A 19,678-nucleotide genomic window follows, 5' to 3' on the forward strand; every position below is an offset into this window, starting at 1 on the left:
ATCGCTAGATGAGCGTGTGGAGAGATGCTAGACCGTTCCCTCTTTCCGTCAGAAGAGGGCAAAAGGAAAAAAAAAAAATGCGGTCTCTGTAAGAAGCAGAAAACCGAAAAGCAAGAAGCAAAGAACTAACGAGGAAATAGAGTTGTTTTAGTGTTGAAGAGTTGGTCAGAGGGCTTGGGGAACATAAACGAGTGGTTAGCTGATCGTAGTGTCTCCCCTACCGCCCTCCACTCGGCATACGCAGTTCCCACCGATAGTGCGGTTGCTGACCAATCAGTTTTCTCCACTGACTCTTCTGGCCTCTTCTCAAATATTGATATTCTCCAGGTTCCCATCCTCAGCGGCTTCGCTTCTCATTCAACAGGTTCCAAACAGAACTCATTATCTGTTCTTGCGCCCACACTCCTATCCTCTGGATACTCTTATCTCTGAATTTGGTTAATGGTTGTCCTAATGTACCCGGTCTCCTAAGCTAGACTTACCCTTCGTCTTTTCATCTCCCTAACCTCCCACATCCAAATCCCAGTTCAAAATCTTATTTATCAGTGGATTAAATTGCAGTATCGCCTTAAGCCGACCTCCTACCATGAAGTTTTTCCCAACTGCTGTTTATGTTCTTTGCTGTCAACAAAATAACTTTTCTAAGAAACACTCCTGGTAATAACAACTAAAATTTATGGAGCACTTATTATGTGCCAGGCAGTGTGCTGATTGCTTTATGTACATTAGCTCCTTTACTCCTCAAATCATCCCTGAGGTAGGTACCCCTGTTATACCCATTTTACAGACAAGGACACTAATGCTCAGAGATTTAGTGACTTGCCCAAAGTCACACAGTTAGCAGGCAGGAGAACTGAAGTATCACTTATATGTGATCTTAGCACTTCCCTGCTTAAAACTTCCTTTGATTTTCCCTATTCCCTATGTGATAAAGTTCAAACTCCTTAGCAAGGCATACAGGGCTCTTCAGATTCAGGCTACCTTTCCTGCTTTCTCTTTCACTGGGCACATTAAGTTCCAATCAGTCCAAGTTTTGCACTGTTTCTTGGAAATATCATACATACCCTTTTATACCTTTCCCTCCTCATCCTGGAATGTTTTCCTTCTCATTATCCTTTCCCCAAGTCTCTTATTCTGGAAAACTCCTATTCAGCCTTCCTGGTCTCCCTTAGGTACAATTAGTTCTCCCTTTTCTGGAAGCATTCCCAAGCATTTTTTGCAGGCTTATGTTATACACCATAAACTGTATCATACTGTAATTCCTTGCTTTTAGGTATCTCTTCCACTAAACTGTGAACTCCTTGAAGGCAGAGACAAGTTTTATGTATCTCTGCGACCCCACATAGTAGACATTCAATAAATGTTGGTCGAATGAATGAGATAAGGAATCAAATCACATTGCACTTGTACATTTGAGAACGTTTTAATAAGTGTATCATATTTATTTACCGCCTAGCCGTGTCCCATTTTTCCTTAGACATAAAGTTCCTAGGGATAGGGACTGTAATGTAACTTATCTATATAGTGCCTAGAATTACACCATTGGCAGTGTGGCTTGATACATGCACTGTGATGATTAGTCCTACCTCCCATCAAGGTTGTAGAGCCATACAAGCCAGAATTTCTCAGAGGCCACAGCACATTGGACCTTCAAAGTGATATTAGTCTGCTCATGGTAACATAACCATTTGGTTCTACATATTTCCACCTTCTTTTACTCCAACATGCATTTGTCATGTAAGGGGTAAACAGAAGACAGTGTATTCACACCTGAGGTCCAGACTAGAGATAGGAGACAGTTGCTCACAATGACTGCAGACATTTCCTGTCCACGCCTGGGATATTTGGTAAGGGCTGCACAAACAGTGAATTTGGTAGAGGGGGGAGCCTTTTGGGCACTAGGTCACAAGGAGCTCTCTTCTAACTGAAAGAGGTGTGGTGGCAGACCACGCAGAGCTGCTGAGATAGGGAAATGGCAAGGTGGGGCAGGCACTTGTCCTGGCTTGAGTTATATCTTGCATTATCTCCCTTTGTGCATTTGTTTGAAAATGTCCACCTCTCCACCAACTCATGTCCATCACCTTAAATTTCAAATTCAAATCTAAAAACTTACATGCCTTGGAAACTTTCCCCAACTAACCCAACCTGACAGATTACTTAACAACTCTACACCTCCCAAGCCTCTATGAACTCTGTATTCTTTCATTTTGTGCTGGTGGTTACATGGCTCTTCATTTCATGAGGGCATATTCTCTCCCCAACTAGAATACAAATTCTGCAATCAATCCACAAATGTTTATTGACTGTTAAGATGAGGGTATACCTTGGGACTCTGGACAGGTGAAAATGACCATAAACCATCGGACCAGATGCTTTGGGAGGGTGAGCTGAAGGATCGATGGAATGGTAAGAGCACTAAGACTTTAAAGCATGCATCTAGAGAGGTCAGAGTTATGCACTTTATTACTGTTGCTGTGTTGGAATACACAGCAGTAGTCAAGAAAGAAAGTTAACAAGGTAACCTTGGAAAATAGAAGAGACATCTTTCAGGATAGAAGACCAACACAGATGCAAGCTACTATATACAGGATAGATAAACAACAAGGACCTACTGCATAGCACAGGGAACCATATTTAATATCCTGTGATAAACCATAATGGAAAAGAATATGAAAAAAATAGATACATGTATAACTGAGTCAGTTTGCTGTATTTCAGAAATTAAACACAACATTGTAAGTCAACTGTACTTCAATTAAAAAAAAAAAAAGAGGACCAACACCAGGTCCCCAGAAAACTGGCATAGTCATAAATTATGAACAGAAATATGGCAGGATATGGGTGGGGAAGGCCTTTTTCCCAGTTGCAAGCCCAAAGTTGATGATCTCAACTGGCTCCCCTTTACCCACTTGTTTTTTCCCTCTTGATTGTCAAAGGGCTTGGCTCTCTTGCCTCTTTCACCGCTACCACCAACTCTTCTACCTGGGTGCCACCCCCCAAGCCTGCTGCCAAACCAGCTTTATTCATCCGAATTGAGATAAACATTTCCTCACTTCTTCTTACCATACCCAGCTTTGGAAAAAACCCCTCCTATCTAAGATTTGCACAGGACTTGTGCTATTACCTATAGTGAAAGATGCAGGGGTTAACAAAAATAACAATGAGAAAGCTCAAAGAATCTCAACTTGTCCCTGGTCTTCACGGACGAGTATGGAACATACATGTTTTTGTAACCCTCTTCCCTAAGTCCTTCTTTATGTGTTTCTGTGAAAGATTTCATGTTCTTCTCTTAGAAGCCAGCAATACCCTCCCAACCCTGTCGTTGTTTTTAAAAATCTTTTTAGTTAATAAACATTTCGTAAGAGCCTACATTTCCAGACACTAGGCTACGTGCTTTTGCATAAAGTACACCCCAGACTAAAATCCTAAGATTTAGCCCCAAGTAGATTTGAGTTGGCACTACTACTAAGATTGAGGCAGCTTTCAGTCCTTTCCAAACCTGGAAGTCAGTCTGATGTAGTGAGAAGAGCTCTAGATTGAGTTGGGAGATTGAGTCCTCATTGTAGTTCTGTCACAAACTAGTTGAATAATGATAATAATTGCACTACTATTAATAAGTAACATTTACTGAGTTTTAATTTTTTTTTTCATTTATTTATTTGGCTGCATTGGCTCTTAGTTGTGACAAGAGGGCTTAGTTGCCCTGAGGCATGTGAAATCTTAGTTCCCTGACCAGGGATCGAACCTTCACCCCCTGCACTGAAAGGCAGATTCTTAATCACTGGACCCCCAGGGAAATCCCTATTGAGTTTTTATTATGTATTAGGCACAGTGCTAAATGCTTTGCAAGGATTATCTGGTTTAATCCACAGAATAAGCATGTAAATTAAATACCATTACTATCTTAATTTCACAGAGGAAAATGAGACTTAAAGAGGGTAAAGGGATCTACTTAAGATCCAGAGTTACTAAGGAGAGAGCAGAGATACAAATCAGGGCCAGCTGACTCCAGAGCTTGCACAAATCAATTCACCTCTTTGGCTTTGTTTTTTTCTCTTGCAAAATGGGAATTTTGTATTAGGTGATCTCTAAAATCTCTCCTAGGTCTAAAATCCTATTTTCTGTGGTGCTTAAGATGGTTACAAGACTCCAGATTGAACTTTTGGCTTTAGACTGCCTTGAGCTTACACTTCACACCCATACAAATTCTGTCCTGGCTTCCTGCAGGAATAAGGTCCACAAAGCTTCATCTATCAGTATTCTGGCTCTTTGAACTGATCTTTGAGCTTTCTCATTAACCAGTCCTGTAGGCCTCTATGGTTCCAACCTTCAAACGGCATGATATTTACTAGGCTTATTATCAGAAGAGTGTCCAAAACACAAAAAGATGCTTGTATTTTATTTTTTAAAATTTTAACTTTTTTATTTTTATTTTTTTCTTTGGCTACACCTCACAGCATGTAGAACTTCCCCAACCAGGGATCAAACCCGAGCCCTCTGCAGTGGAAGTGTAGAATCTTAACCACTGGACAGCCAGGGAAGCCCCAAAATGCTTGCATTTTAAAATTTTATGAAAAGAGCTAGATGTGATACTTTATATGCTATATGCTCATAATTTTGTTTAAAATATGTTGAGAAAAAATAGGAAGAAATGTTTAAGTGTTAACGTGTTTTTTTTCTTTTTGCTTTCTTATATTTTTCCAATTTTCTTTGTGTATAACTCTTAAACTAAGGGCATTGTTTGATGTTTTGCTCTTTCTATAAGGAATTTGAGGCACTTTACCAGAACAAAAAACAGTACAAATGTCATCAGATTATAGAACTAGATCATCAGAGGCATGTAGAGGATGAAGCAGCTAGTGTGCAATGACTGAACATTAAATTAATCTCCTGAGCTGCCTAGGGGAACAGGGAAAACACAGTAAATTACACAATTCTTGTTATCAGAATGAAAGACACGTGGCCATTCCTCAAGAGAGATAGAGACTTTCGTCACTAAATTCTTTTTTCTTTCACTTGAAAAGACAGCGCTCCAGCAAACAAAATTTTTTGAAAAAAATAAAAAATTTGTAATCCTATTTGCCCTCATACAATTTTCAGCTTTGCCTTTTACAATTTTATGAAAACTTTTTTCAAGTTTCCTATCCTTGTCCACAGACACAAATAATTTTACATGGCTGCAATTAGATTCTATGTACCATTTTGTGTTGTTGCTTTTTTCAATGAACATATCATAAACACATTTTCATATTTTGTCTTCCAGAACTACAATTTTTACCAGCTACATAATGGTTCATCGCTGGCACTAAATTGCATAAGAAATTTCTCATATGGGATTTACCATAACAGATAATGTCCTCAGTAACAGTTTTGTAATGCACACAGAAGAGATTTTCATATTACTTTCTTGTAACTGTCCTGGCTAAAAGCCAAGGGTATAACATTAAAGCATTTCTGCAGGGGCCGAGCTAATATGGTTCAGGCATGTAACCTTCTGGTGCTCTAAGTTGATCTGAGGACACAACTTAAAATGCCACCTAAAGGAGTGGATGGATAGAATGTCCCTTACAATATATTCCATAAATATCTCTTCTCACAGTCAGGCTTTTGACAGGACCTCAGAAGCTGACTATACTTATTCTCTGATGAAGGCTAGAAGTGTTGGTATGCTCTGTTATTGACTGAGGCAGGATCCATATGTTTTGGAAGCCAAATGAATGAGTGGTTGGGTGACACGTTAACCTTCTGGCTTGAAAGTTGGGAAGTTTGACCAACTTTGTTGCCTGCATGGAAGTTTACCTCATATCACCGTGGAGGTAGGGTGCAGGTGATGTCAGATTTTTCTTAGGAAGCAGCTTTTGGAACTGAGTTCCACACCACAGAGGAGGTATTTTTGATCTGAACAATTTTCAAAACCCATAACCAGTCAGGTGGCCTGAGCATAAGAAGGAAAGTCTTGTAGATATTCCAAAGGACCCTCTGCTTTTAGGAACTGTGGGATCCCATGTGTCTGCCAGTATGAATTAGCTGCAGAATGGGGGTTTATATTGACCAACTGAATCTTGGAGACTGTCACCAAGGACAATTGAAATTTTTTACGTAAATCATGTTGAGCTGTTATTTCTGGCACTAATTGTGTACCAGAGCCCATTGCCTCTGAAGAACCACATCTAATCTGTAGTAATATTATGTCAGCAGCATAAAGGTGGATTCTTCTTTTATTTAAATTTTTTATTGTATTAACATTACAGCCACAAGAAAAAAAAATTTTTTTTAATAGAAAAATAGAAGAAAATAATTTCCCACAAACTCACCGTCTTAACACAACTATCATTAGAATTTTGTGTACTTCTCTTATTTTTTTCAACATCAGATTTTTACATATTTATATTCATGCTTTGGCCACCTCATGCGAAGACTTGACTCATTGGAAAAGACTCTGATGCTGGGAGGGGTTGGGGGCAGGCGGAGAAGGGGACGACAGAGGATGAGATGGCTGGATGACATCGCTGACTCGATGGACGTGAGTCTGAGTGAACTTGGGGAGTTGGTGATGGACAGGGAGGCCTGGCGTGCTGCGATTCATGGGGTCGCGAAGAGTAGGACATAACTGAGCGACTGATCTGATCTGATCTGATCTGATTCATGTTATGTATATAAATATGTGTCCTTTTAAAAAATATTTATTTATTTGGCTGCATCGGGTCTGGGTCTTAGTTGCGGTGTACTGGCCTAGTTGCCCCAAGGTATGTGAAATCTTAGGTTCCCCATAGTATGTGGGACCTTAGTTTCTTTGACCAGGGATTGAACCCACGTACCCTGCACAGCAAGACATATTCTTAACCACTGGCCACCAGGGAAGTCCCTGTGTCCTGTTTTAATATTTGCAGTTGCACAAGTAATACATGAGTACATTTTTCTTTAAAAATTCAGAACATTACAGAAAAATCCAAAAATTCCTTTGGTCCCTTATCTCACTCACCTTTCTTCCCTCCTTGAAGTTAACACTGTCATGGGTTTGATATGTACTCTTCCAGACCTTTTAAAAAATACTCTTACATAGGAAGAATGTAATATTGTTTTGTGTGCAATAAATGATTACATTCAGCAATTTTGAGATCTATCCTTATTGATATCTCTAGTTCATTCCCTTTAACTGCTGTATTGTATTCCATTTAATGAATATGCCACATTTCATTTAACCATTCCATAAGGGAGAATTCTTATCTTTGTGTGTGTGTGTGTGTGTGTGTGGTAAGAGGCTTAACAATTTTGCTAAACTGCCTCAGCTTCCCCAATGTCACTCTGAGCTGAGCATATTAATGCAAAGAGACAACCTGAAATTAAAAAAAAATAAGTCACTTTAGGAACACTACTACATTGTTGGTGGGAATGTAAACTGATACAGTCACCATGGAGAAAAATATGGAGATTTCTTTAAAAACTGAAAATAGAACTACCAGATGATTCAGCAATCCCACTCCTGGGGATATATCTGGAGAAAACCATAATTTGAAAAAAATACATTCTCCCCAATGTTTACTGCAGCATTATTTACAGTAGCCAGGACATTGAAGTAACCTAAATGTTCATCAACAGAAGAATGGATAAAGAAGATGTGGCAAATATATACAATAGAATGCTGTGCTGTGCTGTGCTTAGTCACGCAGCTTACTCTGCCATAAAAAAGAATGAAATAGTGCCATTTTCAGCAAAATGGATGGACCTAGAGATTGTCATACTGAGTAAAGTAAGTCAGGCAGAGAAGGGCAAATATCATATAGTATCGCTCATTGGAAAAGACTCTGATGCTGGGAGGGATTGGGGGCAGGAGGAGAAGGGGACGACAGAGGATGAGATGGCTGGATGGCATCACCGACTGGATGGACATGAGTTTGAGTGAACACCGGGAGTTGGTGATGGACAGCGAGGCCTGGCGTGCTGTGATTCATGGGGTTGCAAAGAGTCGGACACGACTGAGCGACTGAACTGAACTGAACTGAACTGATCGCTTGTTTGTGGAGTCTAAAAAAAAAGCTACAAATGAACTTATCTACAAAACAAAATAAAGTTACAGATGTAGAAAATAAATTTATGGTTACCAGGGGATTAGGGAGGAGAGGGATAAATTGGAAGATTGAAATTACACATGCACACCACCCTATATAAAATAGCCTTTCTCTTCTCCACAGATCTTCCTGACCCAGAAATTGAACCAGGGTCTGCTGCATTACAGGCAGATTCTTTACGAACTGAGCTATGAGGGAAGCCTATATAAAATAGATAACTAATAAGGACTTACTGTATAGCACATGGAAGTCTATTCAATACTCTGTAATGGACTATATGGAAAAGAATCTAAAACGAGTGGATATATGTATATGTATAACTGATTCACTTTGCTATACACTGGAAACTAACACAATATTGTAAATCAACTATACTTTCATAAAAGAAAATTTTAAAGTCACTTTATATGCAGATACGGAGATGCTTGGTCCTCAGATCACCATCCTGTGAGTCTAGATTCTCAGTGCTATCCAATAGAAACTTCTGTGTTGATGGAAATGTTCTATATCTGTTCTGTTTGATACAGTAACCATTGGCCACATGTGTCTATTGAGCACTTGAAATGTGGCCAGGTGATTGAGGAGTTGAAATTTTAATTTAATTTAAATTTGGTCAAATGGCTAGTGGCTACTGTGTTGGATGGTGCAAGACTCTAGCATACAGTAATGGAAGCCACAATTTTCTATACTACAAATTGTATCATCAGGAGCTCTAAGACAATTGTGTCCCACTCTCTAAAGGTCAATGAATGATGCTAAGATCTTGTGTCGGTCCTTTTACATATCCTACCTTTAAGGTTCAGTCTCCTTGTTCCTGATTTCCAGATGTGTTAAAAGATGGATTATCATATGGAAAAGACAGGGTTGCTAGAAAAGCTTTATGGGAAATGACTGTACTCAAATCAAACCATGTAGAAATTAATTTCTAATTCCAGCACCCTCACTTGACATTTGATAATTGAATCCCCCCAACCAACCATCCCACTAGTCCAGTGAAAGCTTCAGGGATAACAGGGCAGTATGCAAAGTCAACAGAATAATATGAACATCTTACAAAAACAGTCTTGGCTATGAGCAAGCGTTGTACAGTTAGTCGAGTTGTTTGTCATAAATGGGTTTAGATCCAGCAAGAACTAATCTACTTGTTTTCTATAAATGCCTCTGGGACTTCCCAAATCCTTGTCCAGATCTCTTTTATCACCCAGAATGTTCCCAACCATCCCACATAGTCTGCTAAATCTATAGCTCACATAGTTAAGCACGTGGTTATGCAATTTGCTTTCAGAGTAGGCTCCAGAATGTCCAGACCTAGTGTCCAGTTGATCTTCCCTGGCAACATCAGGCAGATATGACAGCACATGTGGGCTGAAGAAATACACAGTCTGCCCCTGGGGAATAGTGAAGCACGAGGCACAAACACACGTACTCTTAATACAGATAATAATAAAATAACACAAAAAATATGCTAGCTATGCCTGTAATAAAAATCCACGACCAGCTCCTCTTTTTCACGCGGGTGCCCGATGTATGAATGTATATACATACACCTATCCCCTTGTCTTTTTCTCCCCACTCCCCTTTCCTGTTCTTTCATGTTTACTTTCTTTGATCTTTTTCTCCTTCTGCCTCTGGCAGTTTCCACTGCGGATTCACTTTCTTCTTTTCCTGTGACCGGTCTTATAGCATCCTTCAACAAGGTCATGCACTCAGTTAATCTGTGAGCGGTATCAGGCCGTTAAGGTACAAGTTAAAGAAAAAGGAGGTTTAACGCAGTCCTGTTTTACTCATGATTTAGTCCGGAATATCAGAGGACTTCTACCTACCTTTAGACTTTCTATTTCAAGCTTTTTAAACAAGAAAGTCTTCCTACAGTCAGAATAGAAATAATGCTGTTTAAATAATTTGTTCTTTAAATAAAAATTTTGAAATACAGAAAAGAATTGCTTAAAGTAACTGTGGTTCCATCACCCAATGAAAAACACAGTTAATAATTTGGCTATATTTCTTTCCAGCATTATTTTTCCCTTCCACATAGATTTTTAAACAATGTTGTATTCATACTATACATACAATTTTGTGTTTTTGGTTTTGTCTTTCTCTCACTCAACATATAAGTATGTTTTAAAATGATTACACAGATTTATAAATACAATTTTAGTGCCTAAATAATATTCTATGAGTTGGATGTATCATAGTTTAATGATTTCCTTATTACTAGACATTTATCTTGAAGTGGTATTGAATGAGGATTTTCACAAGCATTGATTACCAAGGAACTATGTTAAGCACATATGATAGTCTCCAAACAGTAATTGCCCATGAAATCACAGGAAAATGATAGTTCAATAAAAGATTCAGTTTTTCAAAGCACAGTAGATTTCTCCATAAAGTTTAAAAGAATGTAATAGTTTTCAATCTTATAGTAGTGTTAGAACCTCCCTTTCCAAGATGACAGCCTGGCATAGTAGAAAGTAAAAATACTCTGGAATCAGATATTCTTTTCTTTATTCAATAAATATTAATCGAGTACCTATTACATGCACTGTAAATACACCAATAAGGAAAACATAGTGCTTGCCCTAATGGAACATTCAGTCTAGTGGAGGTCCCAGACAATCAACATAGTTAATTACATACAGCATGATAAATACTAAGATGGGAAAAATATGGGGGGCTATTGATGTACTAGTGAGGGACACCTAACTTGAGCTTGTGGGTCAGGAAGGCTTCCTGGAAGAAGTGGTATCTAAACTTAGTTGTGAGAGATGAGTAGGAGTCAGCAGGCTAAAGATAGGAAGGGGACTGGAGGAGAGACTCTGTATTCCAGACAGAGGGAGCAGCAAGGATAAAGGCTTACAAGCAAGACAGAGACTCTTCATCTGAAGTGGTCTTTATTTTGCTATCATTATTAAATAACATTTTTTACTGAACACATTAATAGAATTCTGGGTCAATAGTGTTTTTTTCCCCAGTAATTTAAAGATGTTTTTCTACTGTCTTCTAACATCCATAGTTTCTGAGAAGTCAATTGTTTTTGAATCATTACATGTAATGTACTATTTTTTTCTGGCAGCTTTCAAGATTTTCTCTTGATCTTTGGTTCTTAGCAGTTTGACTATGATACACATAAGTGCAGTTTTATCCGTATTTATCCTGTGTGGGCTTTGCTGAGCTTGAATCTGTAAATATATGTCTTTCACCAAATTTGGAAGTGTTCAACCATTATCTCTTCTCATAATGTTTCTGGCCTTATTCTCTCTTTTCTCTTCTTCTGGGATGCTAATCACACATATTTTAGACCGCTGATGTTCTCTCATGAAGCTGTAAGTCTCTGTTAATTTTTTTCAACCCTTTTCTTCTTCAGATCAGATACTTTTTATTGCTATACCCTCAAATTCACTTACTTTTTCCTCTGTTGTTTCTGCTATTAAATGCATCTAGTTAATTTTTAAAATTTCAGATATTGTGTTTTTCAGTTTTAGAATCTCCATTTACTTCCTTTTAAAATATTTTCTATTTCTCTGCTGAAGTTTCCTATCTTTTCATTCATTTCCAGGGCATTTTTACTCTCCTCATTGAGCATCATCATCTCAGGGTTGGCATCCATTGTTTTCCCCTTGAAAATGTGTCACGTTTTCTTGATTCTTCATATATTGAGTGATTTTAGAGTGTTTCCTAGACATTGTGAATGTTATGTTGTGGAGTCTCTGGATACTGTTATATTTCTCTTAAGAGTGAGGATGCATTTGTTTCAGCAGGCAATTAACTTGGTTAAATTAAAAATAAAAACCCTGCCTTGCCTGTGATGGGTGGCAGCTCAAATCTCAGTTCCGTTCTTTTATCTTAGATGAAAGTTGCTTTCAGTCTGCCCTGTGCATGCATGGTTTAGGATAAGTCTTGAGAGGAATTTATACGGATAATTTAGGGCTCCTTTTCTCAGGATCTCTTTCTGATCTATTCCCTCACTTTCTAGAGACTGTGGTTTCCCCAGATCCTGTCCTCTGGCTCTTCAGGCTAGAAATAGGATGGTTTTCTATTGTACTTTTAGCCATGTGGTTGGTGACTGCAGCCTGTTGTCAGGCTAAATCTGTAAAAAGTAGGAACCTTGGCCTATGCTGTCCCTTTCTTCCAAGTTCCAACCTCTGTCCAGTGTTTGCCTACTTTTGTTTTCTCTCTGGAGTTTTCAGGTGTGTGTGTGTGTGTGTGTGTGTGTGTGAGTGTGAGTGTGTGTGTGTGAGAGTGTGTGTGTGTGTATTTTGTCCAAAGTTTATAGTTGTTGCTGCTGCTGCTGCTGCTAAGTCGCTTCAGTCGTGTCCAAGTCTGTGTGACCCCATAGACAGCAGCGCACCAGGCTCCCCCGTCCCTGGGATTCTCCAGGCAAGAACACTGGAGTGGGTTGCCGTTTCCTTCTCCAATGCATGAAAGTGAAAAGTGAAGGTGAAGTCACTCAGTCGTGTCCAACTCTTAGCGACCCCATGGCCTGCAGCCTACCAGGCTCCACCGTCCATGGGATTTTCCAGGCAAGAGTACTGGAGTGGGGTGCCATTGCCTTCTCCGTTATAGTTGTTGTTGAGGGCTTATTCCACCAAACCTGTGAGAGATTCTCAGATGAGCTTACTTTATATTTTGGGAGGAAGAATCATAGCCCTCAACTTCTCTCTTTTTCACCTTAACATTTCTCTATATTATTACCCATATCCTCCTCTTGCTTCAGAGGAAAAAAAAAGGCTAACTTGTTTGCTTTTTCCCATCACCTCCTGTTTTTAGCAGGAACTATAGTTATTCCAACCATTTTATTTATTCAGTTATTCAACAAATATGTATTGAGTCAGGCATTGAACTAGGCATTATAAGTATTAATAATAAGAGCAAGTCAAAATAGACTGTACTTCACTGAGACTGCTCTCTTCAAGGTGATCAAAGGTCTGGCTTCTTAATCACCAGATCAAATAACCTTATCTTAGTCTCATCCTTTCTAACTTCATTGATCCATCCTCTATTGACTCTGGTAACCAGTCTCTCCTTAAAACTCTTCTTTATCTCTCAGTTCTCTCACCTCATTGATTTCTCTTTTAATTTTCCAAGTAGAGGAATTCTCAGAGACCTTGTCCTTGGCTCCTTTCTTCTCTTGTCCTTGACAGTCTTACTCAACCTTAGTTTTTCAACTACCACTTCCATGCTCCAGACTCCAAGTCTCTATCTTCAGTCCTCATATCTCTCTTGAGATTGAAACTTGAATTTCAGCTGTTTGTATCCACTTGGTTGCCTAACAATTACATTAAACTACACATAGACAAAATCCAACTCCTTATCTAGCTCCTGAACCTACTCTTCCTCCTGTGCTTTTTATTTTGGTTAATTCTTGATACCATAAGGGTATAATTAAATAAGGGCTGAATCAGGGCCGTTGCAAAAGGGATTCTCACGTTGGGTGGGAAGTTTGACAATACAGAAAGCTCTAATGTCCCTCCTAATTCTGTGATTCCATTATGGTTCCAGCACAGTGTTATCCATTTCCTTTAAGGAGCTGGGAATCAAACTGGGGGAGAAAACAATTGAGTGATAGTTCTGACTTCAAAGGGCTTCCCTTGTGGCTCAGATGGTAAAGCGTCTGCCTACAATGCAGGAGACCTGGGTTCGATCCCTGGGTTGGGAACTTCCCCTGGAGAAGGAAATGGCAGCCCACTCCAGTATTCTTGCCTGGAAAATCTCATGGACGGAGGAGCCTGGTAGGCTACAGTCCATGGGGTCACAAAGAGTCGGACATGACTGAGCGACTTCACTTCACTTCACTTCTGACTTCAAATGAAAGCAGGAATTCAGAGAAAGGAGATAGTGAGCATTGAAGTAGTAAGAGAAGACTAAGCTATTCAAAGGTAGAAGCTATATACTCTATTTAATTTCTATCCTCACAGCACCCATTCTCTACACACTGTAGCAACTCTATAAAGACATTTTGAATGATTTTTGTAATCATCATTAATGTTTATTGAGTACACATTGAGTGCATAGTTCTTCACTAAATGATGCAGGGGTTAACCGAGATTTGATGTAGTCCCTGACCTTTCCCAATCAATCAGTCAACCAACAAATATTTGCTGAGTGCCTATTATTTGCAATACGCCATGCTAGGCATTATGGGGGATACATGATGCAAGAGAAATAAAAGTTGTAGTCTTTTCACTTAAGGAGTTTACAGTATGGTTGGTAAGATGAGACATGTATAAGTATAAAACTAATTAAAAATGTGAATCAGAGCCAAATGAACACTACAGATTATAAGTTTGTAGAAAATTTCAAAAGTACAGCTTACTGTAGACTGGATGAATATGGAGGTTTTATGGAGGAGGTGGGACCTGCACTGGGCTTTGAAGGATGGACAGAAATTAAATAATCTTGAAGTTACCATAGGCATTAAGAATATAGAATTCAATACAAAAAGTTTCAGATTAAAGGGCAGATGAAGAACATCTAGGCAGGAGCAGGCAATTTACACCAGAATGTTACTAAGCTGTTGTTAGTGAAATTCTACCCCTTATTCCATTTTTTTTTTTTTGGTCTTTCTGCCCTTTTTCATTTTCTAATTCTTTTTTTCATCTTACTCCCTTTATGGTGATATATAGGGCTAAAAGAATCTTTGTGAGGCAGGTTGAAAACCTGGGCTCAGAAACCAGACCGTGTGGGTTCAAATCCTGGCTTTACCATTCATTAGGTGTGTGATTTTGGGCAAATTGCTTAATCTGTCTGTGCCTCATCAGTAAAATGCAGCTATAAAAATAGCACCTATGCCATAGGATTATTTTGAGGATTAACTAACTGAGTTAAAATATATAAAGTGCCTAAAAGAGTGCCTGGCATATAGTATGTATTCAATAAATCTTAGCTTTTATTAAGGAAAGAAGGCTGGCTAACTACAACATTATTATCTTTCCAGGTCTTATTGTTGCTAGATAATTTGTTAAATAATTAACAAACACCCTTATGGAAGTTGGAGGCCAGCCTCCTGTCAGCTAAAGGTTAGGTCTTTAGTTAACACCTGATAAACACGCATAGACACACACACACTTAGGCCACACCACTTTTCCCCAGATAGCCCTCACCCCTAGGCAATCCAGAGACACTTTAGTAAAATAAACACAATCACCAACTCAAATAGACAAATTGAGTATTTAAAGAACTTTTCATTAACATTGTGAGGGAACTGACAACTTTTAGAAGGGATTTAGTTAAAGTAGAGGTGATCCCTAGGGAGGTGCCAGGTGAAATTAGGGTTAAATGAACTTCAAGGGGAGAAATCACTACTGGTAGTAGGCAGCTGGATGAATGTGTGCAGACAGCAGGGCATCATAAGAAGGCAGGTAAACTCTGGGCCAACATTGCCTGGAGGAGACTGTGTCATGAGTCCCACTTTCTGGATTTCCTCTCTCCACTACCTGTTTTGCACTCAGACCTTTCCCCTACTCCCTCCCTGCAGTTCTAGACCCCTGCTCCCAAGAACAAAAACACTCCAAATTATAGGTGTTCTTGATGTGCCAATTCCTCGGGGAAGGCTGAAGAGAAACTAAAAAGAAGTTCTTGTCACTCTTGTTGCAAATGACTGATTCAGAGATTGTGCAATCTCCTTTGAAAAAAGTTAAAGGGCAGAAAGATGGATAAATGTATGTTTGATTAAAGTAAGTATTGCCTGTGGACAGGAGGATGAACTACTGAGATTCCTTCCAATTTGAGGATCCTAAATTCTCTCTTATCCTCCCCCCAACTCTGGATTCCTTTTGACAAAGGATGAACACAGTCAAAAAGACCCAACAGAAAAGAAAATAGGCATTGCTATCACATCACACTCTGATGTTACCTGTTTGCCAAGAGATCTGACTTGGCTATTCTATTCTGCATGTGTGTGTGTGTGTGTGTATGGGAGCCAGATGATAGCAGGAACCAGATGATAACAGCTGTCAATTGCATTATTACTGCAAAGGATTTAACTAGCCCAGTAATCAACTTCTCTCTTTCTATAAACTTCTACCCCCCTCCACAGCTGTTAAACATATTCAAATCTCCTTTCTCTTTAAACAAAACAAACAAATCTTTCTTTGTCAATGTATTGCTTTCTATCTACCACATTCCTGGATTCTTGGGCAAGCTTCTCAAAAGAATAGTCTCTACTAAACGTTTTCACTTCACCTCTGATTCAGTTCTTAATCTTCTGCAATCTGGGTTCTACTTCCAGTGCTCTGCCAAACCTTTCACCTTTAGATAATTGTTAAACTGAGTGGACATCTTCCAGGTCTTATTTGACCATTCTATTGTATTAAACATTGTTACCACCTACTTGTTCCTTTTGGAAACATTTTTTATTTCTCTCCCTTCAGATCACTAGTGTCTCCTGGTTCTCTTTCTACCTCTCTGACAACTCCTTTCTAGGTTTCCTTCACAAGATTCTCTTCCTGTGCCTGTCTTCTAATTTTTTCCCAACTATAAACAGTTTTATTTTTTTATTTTTCTGATGAAAAAAGATACATATTTATTGTTAAAGGGCTTCCTTGGTGGCTCAGTTGGTAAAGAATCTGCCTACAATGTGGGAGACCTGAGTTCGATCCCTGGGTTGGGAAATTCCATGGACTATCCATGGGGTCACAAAGAGTCGGACACGACTTTCATTTTCACTTCACCTATTGTTAAAAATTAGATCCTTTAGAAAATTATAACTAAAAACATAAAAGTGAAACTCTACAACCACACAGAGGTAACTACCACTAACATTTTGATTTATAACCTTCTGGTCTTTAAAAATTATTATATATATCATATACAGTAATACATGGCATTTTAATGGATGGTATCACTGATGCAATGGACATGAACTTGGGCAGAATTCCGGTTATGGTGAGTGACAGGGAGGCCTGGCGTGCTGCAGTCCATGGGGTCACAAAGAGTCAGACACAATTGGGCAAATGAACAACAACATACAGTAATACAAGTGGTATCATATTACAGTATCTTTTTTCACAAATAAGGTCTTATATTTGTCACCATTAAAAGTCTGCATTTTAAACAGATTCTTGGACTGGTGGCTCATACCAATCAGGTCGTTCAACTTCAGCACCTGTCTCATCCCCAATAGCTTTTCCAGAACTACTACCTTCACCATGTTGCTCCATGAGTTTTCCCAATTCAAACTTGGGCTTCTTCAGCATTTTTACTTTTCTAACAAAGACTTCATGAAACAGATAAATAGATTGGCAAGACTTTTCTATGTCTCTTCCAATGCTGTCTGGAATCAATTTATTTTTCAAGTCATTTGTCTGCACCTCTCGGGTCACAATTTCCTTCATCTTCTTCTGAACTTGGCAGATCTGCTGGTGCTGGGTATAAGAAGTCTTACAAATTTGATTGTTGCATTTTTAGTAAAACCCACACAGAAGAGATGAAGCAAATAATCATCAGTAGTCTTGACATCAATGTTAGCTTCAATCATGGTATTTTCTTTTTGGCTTCCTTTTTGTTGCCTTTCATAAGGCGCTTGTTCTTGTCGATCATCATGATTGAGGATATTTTTTTTTAACCAGCTTTCCCCCACTTTTTTTGTGGGCATTATCCCATATCAATGAATATAAGAACATTATTTTAAATGGATACATGGGAGAACCCTGAATTTGGCCATTTACACAAGACAGTGAGTTTTACTATTGAGGTGAAAATTTTGAGCCAAAAGTTTTGATAAATAACATCAAACAATTTTTTTGGCCATGCCCCCAAGGCTTGCAGGATCTTAGTTTTCTGACTAGGGATTGAACTTGGGCCCTGGCAGTGAAAGAGCCAAGTCTTAACCACTGGACTACAAGGGAATTCCCATTAAAAATTTTTTTTTAATACAAAAGCACTTAAACATAAATGAAATGAATATGAAAAACAACTCTCTCTGCTGTCCCTGATTCCTGTTTTCCAGTTCTGTTCTCCAGAGACAAGCAGTATTACGAGTTTCTTGAGGTCAAAGGCTTTTTTTTTTTTTTTTTTTTTTTAATATATACTGCCAGTTAGCCTCCCAGAAAGACTATATGGATTTACACTCTCATCAACATTGCATGCCTTCACCAATTTTTAAATATTCTGTCCTTGCCTCTTCACATTTTTCTTTCTACACTATATGCTGATAGTTCCCAAATCTCTAGCCCTAATCACATCCTTGAGCTCCAGGCCAGTATTTCCAACCACTTCCTGAACATTTGGAGGTCCTATAGATACCCCAGATTCATCTAAATTGAACTCACTGTCTTCCCTCCCAAGTTCACTCTTCTTTCTGTAATGCCAGTTTTGATTGGTGGTACCAGCAATCTGGGCTTCCCTGGTGGCTCAGACAGTAAAGAACTTGCCTGTAATGCAGGAGACCTAGGTTCGATCCCTGGGTCGGGAAGATCTCCTGGAGAAGGGAATGGCAACTCACTCCAGTATTCTTGCCTGGAGAATCCCATGGACAGAGGAGCCTGGTGGGCTATAGTTCATATGGTCACAAAGAGTCAGACACGACTGACTGAGTTACTAACACTTTCACATTCACTGCATAGCAAGAAATGAGCAGTCACTGGATAAACTTAAAAAGTACACAAGGCTTCTGTTTGGGATCACAAAGAGTCGGACGTGGCTGGGCAACTTTCACTTCACTTTACTTCACTTTCACCAGCAATCTACCTAGTTACCTATCTCAGAAACCTAGGAGTCATTTTATTATTTTCTCTCTCTCCCTCAAATAGTAATAATAGCTAATAGTTACTGAACACTTACTGTTTGCACGTATTTTATTTCATTTAATTCTCACCAAAGCCCCAGAGGTAGTTTTTAGTCTTATTTCCATTTTACAGAGGAGGAAAACTTGTTGGATAACATGTCAAGGCTGTATAGCTAGGAAGCAACGATCTAAACCCAGGCAGCCTAAGTCCATAGCTCACACATTTAGGCCCTACAACCACCATATCTAATCAGATACAACTCCTACCTATTTTATTTCCTCAGTCTCAGCCTTCTGTCTTCCCCTTTCTCCACTCCCACCGCCACCACCTGATTCCAAGTACTATTGCAGATACTCATAATTGGTCACATTCAACTCCGATACATCTTCTTCCATGTTGCCTGCAACATAATCCTTCTAAAACACAAATCTGATTGTGTCTTTTTTTTTCTTTCTATTGAAGATCCTTCAGTGGTTTCTTACTGCCTACATTATAAAGCCAAAGATCCTTTGCTTAATATACAACAATCATCTTCATCTGACCATCCCCAGCCAGGCTACCTCTCTAAGCACTTCCATAACACAACCTGAATTGGTGATAACTGTCTAAAAATATTGTGCAGCTTCTTATCTGGATGACTTTGCATATGCTATTCCTTTTTGTCGCTTTCCTGGCATCATAAGTAGCGCTCACTGAGTGCTCAACTGCGTGTGAAATGAATTGAAACTATCAGTGGCACAAGTGGCCAGGCTGCGTTCTACGTTTTTAATATTGTTGGAACCCCACCCTCGGGAGACCACCTTTCTATTTTCGCGCAAAACCAGGACTTATTCAGGTCCCGGAGCTTCGGCCTATCACTGTAGGATCCCAGCTTGCGGGGAAGTG

This window comes from Bos indicus, chromosome X (assembly GCF_029378745.1).
Source record: "Bos indicus isolate NIAB-ARS_2022 breed Sahiwal x Tharparkar chromosome X, NIAB-ARS_B.indTharparkar_mat_pri_1.0, whole genome shotgun sequence".
Classification (NCBI taxonomy): domain Eukaryota; kingdom Metazoa; phylum Chordata; class Mammalia; order Artiodactyla; family Bovidae; genus Bos; species Bos indicus.